We start from the raw sequence: 13484 nt of genomic DNA on the forward strand, positions 1-13484 counted from the left end.
GCAGTAAGGAATAAATAAGCAGTTAACCATAATTCAGTTAGATTTAGCATAGTTATAGAAAAGGACAAAGATGGAACAGGAGTGAAGGTTCTAAATTGGGGTAAGGCCAATTTTGCAAAGCTGTGAAGTGATTTAGCAAAAGTGGATGGGAAACTGCTACTTGAAAGTAAATCAGTGTCAGAGCAGTGGGAGATTCAAGGGGTTCAGAGTAAACATGTTCCTACAAAGAAAAAGGGTAGGACTGCAAAACCTAGAGTCCCCTGGATGACAAGGAGCGTACAGGGTAAGATAAGGCAAAAAAGCAAAGCTTATGTCAGACACTGAGAACTCAATACTGCAGAAAGCCTAGAGGAGTATAGAACGTGCAGGGGTGAAATTAAAAAGGAAATTAGGAAAACAAAGAGAGGGTATAAAAAAAACTGGCAAGTAAAATTAAGGAAAACCCCAAAATGCTTTATAAATACATAAAGAGCAAGACGATAGCTAAGGAAAGAGTAGGGCTATTAGAGACCAAAAAGGTAACCTATATGACGAGGCTGAAGATGTGGGTATGGTTCTTAATGAATACTTTGTGTCTGACTTCACAAAGGATGGGGACAATGCAGAGATTGTAGTTAAGGAGGAGGAGGAGTGTGAAATATTGGATGGGATAAGTTTAGTGAGAAAGGAAGTATTCAGGAGTTTAGCATCTTTGAAAGTAGAGGAAAGCTGTAGACTGCAGGAAGATATCAATGGACTGGTCAAGTGGGCAGAAAAGTGGCAAATGGAATTCAATCCAGAGAAATGTGAGGTAATGCATTTGGGTGCAAATAAGGCAAGGGAGTACACAATAAATGGGAGGATACTGAGAGGTGTAGAGGAACAAAGGGACCTTGGAGTGCATGTCCACAATTCCCTGAAGGTAACAGGACAGTTAGATAAGGTGGTTAAAAAGGCATATGGGATACCTTCCTTTATTAGCCGAAGCATAGAATATAAGAGCAGGGTGGTTATGCTAGAACTGTATAAAACATTGGTTAGGCCATACCTTGAGTACTGCGTACAGTTCTGGTCATCGCATTACAAGAAAGATGTGATTGCACTAGAGAGAGTACAGGGGAGATTTACGAGGATATTGAAATGGCTGGAGAATTTTAGCTATGAGAAAGGATTGGATAGGCTGGGGTTGTTTTCTTTGGAACAAAGGAGGCTGAGAGGAGATTTAATTGAGGTACATAAAATTATGACAGGACTAGATAGAGTGGACAGGGAGGACCTAATTCTCTTAGCAGAGATGTCAATAACCAGGGGGCATAGATTTAAAGTAATTGGTGGAAGGATTAAAGGGGAGCTGAGGAAAATATTTTTCACCCAGAGGGTGGTGGGTGTCTGGAATTCACTACCTGAAAGGGTGGTAGAGGCAGAAACCCTCATCACATTTAAAAAGTACTTGGATGTGCACTTGAAGTACCATAACAAGGCTACGGACCAAGTGCTGGAAAGTGGGATTAGGCTGGGTAGCTCTTTTTCGGCTGGCACAGACACGATGGGCCAAATGGCCTCCTTCTGTGCTGGTAAATTTTTCTATGTTTCTATGTGATTTGATTTGGTCGTGTAGATTGAAGGATACATCTTGTCCTGTATAACTCCCCTGCTATTCTTTGATTAATGTCATGGGATCTTTTATATTCACCTGAACAGGCAGATGAAGCCTTGATTTAACAGGATAGAATCTCTGCAAGGGTTCTTCAATTTCCTGCTGTAACTTCGACAGAAACCCCAGAGAAATACCATAAATGGCTATTCATGCCGTTTTTCCAGGGTGTCTACTGATCTTCTGCTGAAGTTATGGTGAGAGATCAGAGAACCCTTACAAAAATATTACTCCAACGTCTCATCGAAAAGATGGCATCTCTGACAATAAAGCTTTCTCTGTACTGCACTAAATGTCAGCTTACATTATGTGCTCAAGTCCTGAAATGGGACTAGAATCTAGAACCTTCTGAAGCAGAAGTGAGACTGCGACTAGTGAGCCAAACTGACACTACTCATGAATGCGGTTCAATGCGTCTTGCCTTTGGTATTGTCTGCGGTCAGATTGACAACCTGCTTCTTGATTTTCTCTTGTGCATTTGACACCATTGCATATCAATGCAAAAATGTTAGTACAACTGTGTTAGTAGGGATTTTTATATGAAAGAATATCAGCAATCTGTAATAAAAACAGAATATGCTGGAAATACTCAGCCAGTCAGGCAGCATTTGTGGAGAAAGAAACAGAGTTAAATCAGTTCTAAAGGTCTTTTACCTGAAACGTTAACAGCTTTTATGGAAGCACAGAGCCAGGGAAAGGGTGGGGGGTGGGGGGGGGGGGGGAGTGGGGCAGTGGGCCGGTGGGTGGAGAGGAAAGAAAAGGTCTGTGATTGGGTGGAGGACAGGAAAGAAAAGGAAAGGTCTGTGATAGGGTGGAGGGCAGGAATGATTAAATGACAAAAGGGATGATTACATAAGGCATGGAGGATGGTAATGGGACAAGTAAAAGATGGGACTAGGGGAGCTGTAAATGGCAACAGCAGAACCATTACCAGCACCCGCTGTCCAAAAAAATGGGAGCAGTGGTTATGATCTGAAGTTATTGAAATCAATGTTGGGTCTGGAAGGTTGTAAAGTGCCTAATCGAAAGATGAAGTGCTGTTCCTCAAACTTCCTTGCAAGTGTAGGAGACCGAGGAGAGGGCGGTCAGAGCGGAAGTGGGCCAGAGAATTAAAATAGCAAGCGACTGGAAGATCAGGTTCACTCTTGCGGACTGAGCGGAGGTGTTTAGCAAAGCCCTGAACGGTGGGAAGGAGGAGTAGAAAAGGCAGATGTTGCATCTCCTGCGCTCGCATGGGAAGGTGCCTGGAGAAGGGGAATGGGTGTTGGGGGTGATGGAAGCATGGATCAGGGTGTCGCAGAGGGAACGATCCCTTCAGAATGCTGAAAGGGGAGGGGAGGGGAGGGGAAGCTGTGTTTGGTGGTGGCATTGTGAAATGGCGGCGGATGATCCATTGAATGTGAAGGCTGGTGGGGTGGAAGGTGAGGTCAAGAGAGACACTATCGTGGTTCTGGGAGGGAGGGAAAGGGGTGACGGCAGAAGTGCAGGAAATGGGACGGACGCAATCGAGGGCCCCGTCAATTACAGTGGAGGGGAATCCTCGGTTGAGGAAAAAGGAAGACATATTGGAAGCACTGGTGTGCAAGGTGACATCGTCAGAACAAATGCGACGGAGAAACTGGGAGAACGGAATAGAGTCCTTATAGGAAGCGGGGTGGGAGGAAGTGTAATCAAGGTGGGAGTCGGTGGGCTTATAGTAGATCTGTGTTTAAATAGAAAAGAAAATTGAGTACATAGGTAAATGAATCAAGGCCACTGATTTAGTTTTCAGAGAAAAGTGCATAATTTGATTCCCAAAACACTGATAAAGATCCCAGACTACTATGTAATGAAAACACTATTTGACTTTGTCACTGTAAGCCAATAGCCTTGGTAATACACTGTGCATCCTATGATTAAAAGAACGTATCCTCTGACATATTATGAGCAACATATAGGGAGAACCGTTAATATTTGATAAAACCAGAGATCTATCAAGTCACCATGAATGATTACTATTAAACATTGAAAGGACAACTTGTTCTAAGCAGAGCAGCTTGAACTTTAGTCTGTTTTCCTTTCTGCAAAGTTTTATTAAACTGGTCTCTTTCCACTGATACAGCAGATGACTCAAAGTCTCTCATCTATACATGTAAAGTGTATGTAGTGTGAAATAGATTTAGAAAGTTCAGTTATAACTTGTATGCAAAAAATTACATTGTCTGGATATGTATATTACCATAATGCAAAATCAGGATGCTTTTTGCAATAAAGGGAAGGTCCATGTTGAAATTCACACTGATGATCATTTTTATTCAAATAGTAGTAAAATAGATCATGTATCTATCCTACTGCTGATTAGGAAAGCCACATAGCCATTGTACAGGAAATAATTTTATAGTTTAAAGAAACCAGTTCTTTCTGCAAGAAAACATTTTAAAAGCCCTTCCCCACCTCCCATCCCTCACTGCAAAATCAAAATTATTCAGGGCCAATAGCAAGAGGAAACCTCTTAAGGCCAAAGTTTTACTGACTCTTTCAGAATTTAAAGACTAGGACCAGGTCATTACAAATTCAGTTTGCAGATCAGATTTAATGAGGAACCATGCCTATCTCTCTACTCAGCATTATTGTCCCAAACTTAAGTGCAGCTGTCCTGGTCCTCTGCTTCACATCATCCTTTGTTTCATCCAGCACTTTAATGAAAAACTCTTTTTTCCTCCTTTCAGGTAGTAAGGGCTGGAACCTAAAGTAACTCTTGGATCCCAACCCTCGATTCTCCTTTCCCTTCACTTTCTTCTGACCCTCTCTCTCTACACTTCTAACCTTGCTTCTTGATGGGTTTTAACCTTCCCCTCTAACCATCCCCTTTCTGACCCCGAATGATTTGTTTTCAGCAAGGGACTTAGCTTCATCCCCCATACCAGCACCTCAATCACTTCTGAGATTGACATGACAGAGATCTTCTACCACCTCTGTGTCTTTGTTTTTGTCCAGGAGGCTTGACTCCTCTCTCCCTAAATCTGCCTCCCTTCTCTTGTCTCCAGCCTTCTCCAACTTGAATCCCTCCCTCTAGATAATTTGTCTTTTCTTGATCTTTTTATTGAGACCTGCTACCATGATAGTGGCTGCCTTAGTTTCTCTACTCCTGTTACTTAATCTATCTCCTTCTGAATTAATAGCTCTCCAGTCTTTTAATTCTTACATCATCTAACCTGCTGCCAAAAGGGGGCACTGTTCTCATATGGTGGAAGGACCTCTACCTGCTAAGGCTGAATGCCAACTATTGGATGATTCCTCTATCTCCCTCTAGACCTCGCTCCTAATAATCAAACTCCCACCCCATAATTTTCCAGACAGTTATCTATCTCATCTCAATTAGAAATCTCCCCCCTCCCCGCCCAATCTCATTGTTCTCCAACTCTACTTCCCAAAATACACAAAGTGGACTGTATGAATAGACTAATTGCTGTCCCAATGAGCTGAAAAACTAATTTCCTTTAACTATCCTTCCAATTTCCACCTTTCCCTTGGTCTGGAATTTGCTCTAAAAGTAATGGGCAGCCTAATAGGGCTCTCAGTTGTTTCAATGCAAATGGTAGAGGAACTTCCGGTGACCACACGTGCAGTTAAATGCGGAAATCCGGAGGTTCCTCTACCAGATGCCCTGCTCGTCCAGAAGCTTTGCGGGAAGGCAATCTCGCTGGCTAACTCACTATTCAAATGGCAGCAATGGCGTGAGGTTGCTCTCCTGCCCAGCTGGAAACAAATTATTTTTGCCAGAAAAAGGTCCATCCAGTGTTTTTAGTCTAACCAAAATTTTAACAGCATGGTAAGTCTAATGACAGCCAAAACAATGTCTCTGGCACTGAAAAATTTCTTTTGCCAACATGGAGTCTCATTCCTTCACATAATTGTTCTTGGCCATTTAAAAAAAAATTGAAACATTTAAAAAAAAATTCTTTGTCTCTTAATTCAATATTTCTTACCTTCTCCTTATTTCACTTTCTGTAATTGATTTTACATTGAATTTACTATTCTAACTGACGCTTCCAGCTTCTGTGTCTGTGCTGCTCATTAACAATTCTTCAATCTAATTGGTTAAGGGGATACAATTCCTTGCCCTGTTCACACAGCTCACAGATGCCCAACAGAGGACGCTGCACTTATTTCAGCAAGTTGGTGTCCAAAAGCCAATGGATAGTTTGTGGACAATTTCAAATCTAACGAGCAGCAGGTGCCATTCATTCACCGCTCAGCACAAAATTCAGGTCAATGTCTTAGTCCGTCTGACTTTTCTCTTCCCAGACTGCTCTCTATTCCTGGCAATGGGCTTTCCATAGACATCTATTACAAGCCCATTGACTGCCACAACTACCTAGATTATGGTTCTTAGTGTACTTCCACAGTGACCGACAAGGCCCTTGACTATGTTTGTCCCATTTCCCATGCCTCTGCTCTTACCCAATTGTCTCATTAAAACAAGAGGCTTCCCCTTGTCCTCACCTTCCATCACACCAACCTCCCCATTCACCTAATCATTTTCTGCCATCGCCATGATCCCACCACCAAGCACAATCTTCCCCATCTCTCACACTCCAGGAAAGGGGGAGGGGGGGTAGACCCTAGGACCACAGACGTTTTCAGTGCCTTACATGTAGGTAAGACAGCATTATTTTTAAAAAGATTGGAATTCTTTTATACTGGGAGTTGGCAGATGAACATAAGTAGCCTTTATTGCAGTTGATTGACAGCTCTGTCCAGGCAGTGATATTTTGAGCCATCTTTTCTAAAAATCAGTGAGAAAAATTGGAGACTATGATAAGTAAGCAAAGAACCACAAAGTTGAGGGAAGTTATTAGGTTCAGTATTAATTGGGAAAATATCTTATGTTCTGTAACATTTATTGCAACTACTCATTTGCTATTTTCAAATAAACTTCCATAGTTTATATCTTAAGGCATAGTCTGATCAAACACTACTTTCTAAAGCCTAGTAGATTGAGAGAGAATGAGATATATCTAGTAAACTAAATGCACTAACAAACTATTCTGTTTAACCTCCAGACTAGCTTTGGGAATGGTCTTGGACATGGAAAGGTACACTCCAGGTGACAAGGAATGAGGGCTCATTCAGGAGTGGTCTTTGCCCAAGCATAAGAAATGCAAGTAATAACTGAAAACAAATGAGATTAGAGTGACAGACTAAAAACATACTATTCAACTTTTATAGTTAAATTAAATAGTAGCAAACAGCAGTATTCAGAATATGAGATGCAGATCGTGAGCTAGTGTGATCACAAGTGGAAAAAGAAACAAATCTGAACTACATTACAAGAGACTGAAGGAACAATGGTATAGATTTGGGGTGGAGGGAGAGTTGTATCAGTGCAAACTGAAGGCTAATGAAAAGGAACATCAATGTATGCTTAAGGTGGAGGAAAAAGAAACAGCATGTAGAGGCTATACATTAGCAAATTAAAGAAAAGTAACATGAACTTAATGGCTGGACATTTACAATAATCATTCCAATTGAATGAAGATTCAGCCCATGATCTGCTACAAGGTAAACACAGCAAATCTTAGTTCAAAGTTTGATGTTGGGAAATGGTCAGTAAGTCTGAATATTTGAATTGCTAGCAGAAATACAAATAAAAATAGAAAATGCTGGAAACACTCACACAGCATCTGTGGAGAAAGAGTTAGCGTTTCAGGTCAATGACCTTTCATCAGAACGGGAAGATGTTAGAGATGAACAGCTTTTTTTATTTCAGATTTCCAGCATCCACAGGATTTTGCTTTGGCAGAAGTAGGATAAGTGAAACTATACTACTTGGACAGGGATACTGATGCTAATCATTGGGAAAGCTTTAACTGTATTTTCACATTTAGAATTGACTATTGTTCAAGTCTTGTAATTTCACCAGAAGTACAGCCCTTTCAGATGTCACACAAAAGAGCCAAATCATACGTAAAAGGAATTGGTTTGAGATGTGTGGCCTAGGAGGAATACAATATTGTCAGATGTGCACTAATGTGGAGACCAGTGTCTGAATTGTTTTAGGAAGATTTACCAATTACTGAACGACGTCAATCATTTTGTGGCATTAAGCAACTTCTGTAGATGGGAAGTCACTTGCTTCATGCGGACCTTCGCCTGTGCACTGGAGCTTGAGTTGATAAAGCCAAACAATCAAACTGCTAAAGATAGGCATTTAAGTGAGGTAGGTTGATCAAAGTATCTGTCCATATCTGTAGCACAAAAACAGAACTTGTACTTATATAGCACCTTTCATGTCAGCAGGATGTCCCAAAGCACTTCACATCAAATGAAGTATTTTAAGTGCAGTCTTTATTGCAATGTAGGCAAAAATAATTGGGAAGATTGGTTATGGATTGACTACAAATATGCAAGAAAAAACTTGCCGTCTTAGTGGAGAGTCAAACAAGGAGTTATATAGCCCAGGATATAGTCTTATGTAACTGTGAAGGGCAGAATTTCTTACATTAAGTATTAGATATAGAACCAGAAGTATACAGCACAGTTGGGCATTTGACCTAGTGTGGTTGTCCTAACTCAATAGAGCTGTCCTAAAATAGCACTACCAGCTTGATCTCCCCCATAACCTGGCATATTGTTCACTGCTTCAAACGTTTATCCAATTTTCCATTAATGTATGCAATGGCATCTGCCTCAACCAATTCCTGTGGCAAAGCATTGCATTCTAACACTGCTGTGAAAGGAGTTCTTTGACTATTCAGGTTCTTTTGGGGAGTAAGCTGATAATTTTGGAAGTTATTGGTCAGTTATCTTAGAAAAGGCTAGGAGGTCCAAGTGCACCCAGATTATGCTAGATCAACAGTTAGCTGGAATAAATGTTGAGAGTTGTGCAGAGATCAAATGTTCTGAACAAAATCCATAGGGTCACTGTGTTTACTCAGTGAGTTCCCAAGCAGAGCCAATGGGCCAATGGAATTTGGTGAGTGAGGGGATTCGGTGCAGTAAGGGGTGAGGTGCATTTGTTTGGACAGCAGAGTGGAGCGTACCGAGAGCGGGTCAAAGCAACAACAAAACAAAATTGCTGTGTGACGTCACAGGTAAGGCAGGTAGGTGGTTGGTGGTGAGTGTCTCTTCTGTTTCCTTCTTTCTTAGGACTGTGGGCTAAGTAACTTATAGCATAAAACTAAATTTAAAAAAAAACTAAACTTAATTTAGTTATGGCAAATAGCGTTTTTTTTAGTGAATCAAGGTCCCTAGTGTAGTTAACATTCTCTAAATTAAGAGTAATTTAAAGGAGTAAAACTTCTTAAAGGGAGTAACTAACGAGCTTAACCTAAGGCAAGTCATGGCAGCAGAGCTCGCACTCGTGATATGCTCCTCCTGCGCTATGTGGGAAGTCATGGACACTACCGGTGTCCTTGGCGACCACGTGTGCAGGAAGTGCGTCCAGCTGCAGCTACTGGCTAACCGCATTTCAGAGCTGGAGCTGCGGGTAGATTCACTGTGGAGCATCCACGATGCTGAGATTATCGTGGATAGCACGTTCAGTGAGGTGGTCACACCGCAGGCAGAAAGGAAATGAGTGACCACCAGGCAGAGTAAAAGGACTAGACAGGTAGAGCAGAAGTCCCCTGGGGACATCTCCCTCTCAAACAGATATTCCGCTTTGGATATTGTTGGGGGAGATGGCTTATCAGGGGAATACAGCAAGAGCCAAGACTGTGGCACCACGAGTGACTCAGCTGCACAGGGGATGGAGGAAAAAGAATGGGAGACCAATAGTGATAGGGGATTCCATCGCAAGGGGAACAGATAGGCGTTTCTGTGGCCGCAGACGTGATTCCAGGATGGTATGTTGCCTCCCTGGTGCTAGGGTCAAGAATGTCATGGAGCGGCTGCAGGACATTCTGAAGGGGGAGGGTGAACAGCCAGAGGTCGTGGCCCATATCGGTACCAACGACATCGGTAAAAAAAGGGATGAGGTCCTGCAAACAGAATATAGGGAGTTAGGAAATAAATTAAAAAGCACGACCTTTATGGTAGTAATCTCAGGATTACTCCCAGTGCCACGTGCTAGCGAGAGCAGAAATAGGAGAATAGACCAGATGAATGAGTGGCTTGAGAGATGTTGTAGGAGGGAGGGGTTTAAATTCCTGGGGCATTGGGATCGATTCTGGGAAAGGCAGGACCTGCTGGACAATATCCTCGTAGGGGCATTTGCTAGTTCTGTTGGGGAGGGTTTAAACTAGTATGGCAGGGAGATGGGAACCAAATGGCAGGTACAGATAGGACAAATTCAGACTAGGAAACGGGAAGTAGAAAAGCAGTTAGTGACATAGTTAGCAACTCAGAAAGGCAAAAGAAGGACAGGTTAAATAGTGTTCAGCACAGGAATTTGACGGGGTTAAAGGGCATATACTTCAATGCAAGGAGTATCACATACAAAGCAGATAAGCCAAGGGCACAGATAGACACATGGCAGCATGATATCATTGCTATAACAGAAACCTGGCTTAAAGAGGGGGATAATTGGCAGCTCAATATCCCTGGATATAGAGTTTTCAGACAGGATAGAGTGGATGATAAAAGGAGGGGGTTAGCATTATTGGTTAAAGAATCAATTACAGTTATGAGAAGGGATGATATGCTAAATGGATCGTCAATCGAGGCCATATGGGTTGAGCTAAGAAATAAAAAAGGGGCAGTCACACTATTAGAAGTGTACTATAGACCCCCAAATAGTGAAAGGGAGATAGAAGAACAAATATGTAGGTAAATTTCCGAGTGCAAAAATAAGAGGGCATTAACCGTAGGGGACTTTAACTTCCCTAACATCAACTGGGATTCAAACAGTGAGGGACAAAGAGGGCGCAAAATTCTTGATCGGTGTCCAGGAGAACTTTTTTAGCCAGTACGTGATAAGCCCAAAAAGAGGGGATGCAATTCTAGGTTTAGTCCTGGGAAATGAAGATGGGCATGTGGGTGAAATGACAGTGGGTGACCATATTGGGGATAGTGACCACAATTCAGTTAGTTTTAGCATTATTATGGAAAAGGACAGAGTTAAATCAGAAGTAAACGTTTTAAATTGGGGGAAGACACATTTTACAGAACTAAGAGGTGATTTGGCAGAAGTGGACTGGACACAACTACTTGAGGAGAAATCAGTGGCAAGCCAGAGGCACCAAAAGGTGAAATTCTACGGGTACAATGCAGACATGTCCCCTCAAAGGAAAAGGGTGGCACTGCCAAATTTAGAGCCCCCTGGTTGTCTAGAAGTATACGGAGCAAGATAAAGCAGAAAAAGAAAGCTTATGACTGTCACAGAAAACTAAATACTGCAGAAAGCCTAGAGGAGTAGAGAAAGTACAGGGATGAAGTAAAAAAAGGAAATAAGGAAAGCAAAGAGAGGGCATGAAAAAATATTAGCTACTAAGATTAAAGAAAACCCAAAGATGTTTTATCAGTACATTAAGAACAAGAGGATAACTAAGGAAAAGGTGGGATCTATCAGGGATGGTAAGGGTAACTTGTGTGTAGAAGCAGAGGATGTGTGTAGGGTTTTAAATGAATATTTTGTCTCCGTATTCACAAAGGGATGATCCGGACGTAGTAGTTAAAGAGGAGAGGTGTGAAATATTGGATAAGGTAAACATAACAAGAGAGGAAGTACTTGAGGGACTGGAATCCTTGAAAGTTGATAAGTCACCAGGGCCGGATGGATTGTTTCCTAGGCTATTGAAGGAAGCCAGGGAGGAAATAACGGATGCTCTGAGGATCATTTTCCAATGCTCACTAGATACATGGAAGGTACCGGAGGACTGGAAGACTGCAAACGTAGTACCATTATTTAAAAAGGGTACGAGGGAAAGGCCGAACAATTATAGGCCTATCAGTCTTACCTCGGTGGTGAGCAAACTATTAGAATTAATACTGAGAGATAGGATAAACTGTCACTTGGAAAGGTATGGTTTAATCAGGGAAGGTTATGCCTTACAAATCTGATTGAATTCTTTGAGGAAGTGACAAGGAGGATTGATGAGGGTAGTACAGTAGATGTTACCTACATGGATTTTAGTAAGGCATTTGACAAGGTCTCACATGGCAGACTGGTCAGAAAGGTAAAAGCCCATGGGATACAGGGAAATGTCACGAATTGGATCCAAAATTAGCTCAGTAACAGGAAATAAAGGGTAAAAATCGATGGATGTCTTTGCGAATGGAAATCCGTTTCCAGTGGTGTGCAACAGGGCTCATTGTTGGGTCCCTTGCTGGTTGTGATATATATTAATGATTTGGACTTGAATGTAGGGGGCATGATTGGCAAACTTGCAGACGACACAAAAATTGGCCATGTAGTTGATAGTGAAAAGGATAGCTGTAGACTCCAAGAAGATATCAATGGGTTGGTGGAACGGGTGGAAAAGTGGCAAATGGAGTTCAACCCAGAGAAGTGTGAGGTAATGTACTTAGGGAGGGCAAACAGTAATAGGGAATACGCAGTAAACGGGACTATATTGAGAGGGATAGAGGAAGTGAGACCTTGAAGTGCATGTGCACAGGTGCCTGAAGGTGGGCAGTATAGGTAGATAAGGTTGTGAAGAAAGCATATGGAATGCTCTCCATTATTAGCTGAGGTATAGAATACAAAAGCAGGGATGTAATGATGGAACTGTATAAAACGCTGAGTATTGTGTGCAGTTCTGGTCATATTACAGGATGTAATTGCTCTGGAGTGTGTGCAGAAGATTTACAAATGTTGCTAGGGCTTGAAAATTGCAGCTAGAGCAGACTCGATTGAGGTGTACAAAATTATTAGGGGCCTAGATAGAGTAGACAAGTACTACCTGTTTCCCCTAGCAGAGTTCAAGAAGTAGAGGACATTGATTTAAGCTGATTGGCAGAAGGATTAGAGGGGACATGAGGAAAAACTTTTTTTTAAAACCCAGATGGTGATGGGTACATGGAATTCACTGCCTGAATTGGTGGTAGTACCTGGATCTGCACCTAAAGTGCTGGAAGCTGGTATCTTTTCTATGGATATCAGCAGCAAGTCCTACGCTAGGAGAATGAAGAGGTAGACCAAGCCTAGCTAAAATAAGCAGAGTGGGCTTAAAGAGGTTCAGCTTACTGACCCACATCAGGGAGGCAGACCGTTCTGGCTTCAGTTATAGCTAATAGTCACTAGTATACAAGCCCTAGCAGAATGTTAGGTAGGGGTGCCAGATACAATAGAAGGGATCCCATATATCATGTCTGCTTAAAGAAAGGAAGCAAGGTTGGGGGAAACGGCCTCATAATCCAAGAGGGTCGAGTGATCTTCAGGCTACAATGCTTCAGCTAAGAGGCTGGCTAAATGAATGGGGATAACCTGTTAGGCACCACTACTAACCAGATTTGGCTTTTTAAAAAAAAAATTATTCATAGGTGCCTATGCCAAAGCAAAAACTAAAATAAACTGAAGTGATACTATTTAATGGGAAAACCCAAGATTGAAACTTGGTCTATTTTAATTAGACCAGCATCACCTGACATATCCCTTTTGGACAGCACCGCTATTACAATCCAACATGTGGTCTAATTAAACCAAAAGATGCTTAATAAAACAAAGTCCCATTTCAACAAACCTACAGTAACTTATACAACTGTCCAATAGGTACTGCAGGGAATAGTGTCTACCAGCACTTAGAGACAGAGGTGGCTTAGCTTGGATAGCACTTGTGCTTATTAACTAGGACAGCAAAAACTAGTCAATTGAGATTCTTGAACTTTCAATTAATCATAGAAAGGTTACAGCACAGAAAGAGGCCAGTCAACCCATGCCAGAGCCGTCCAGCTAGTCTCACTCCCCTGCCCTATCCCCAGAGCCCTG

The sequence above is a fragment of the Heptranchias perlo genome, chromosome 5 (assembly GCF_035084215.1).
Source record: "Heptranchias perlo isolate sHepPer1 chromosome 5, sHepPer1.hap1, whole genome shotgun sequence".
Taxonomy (NCBI): domain Eukaryota; kingdom Metazoa; phylum Chordata; class Chondrichthyes; order Hexanchiformes; family Hexanchidae; genus Heptranchias; species Heptranchias perlo.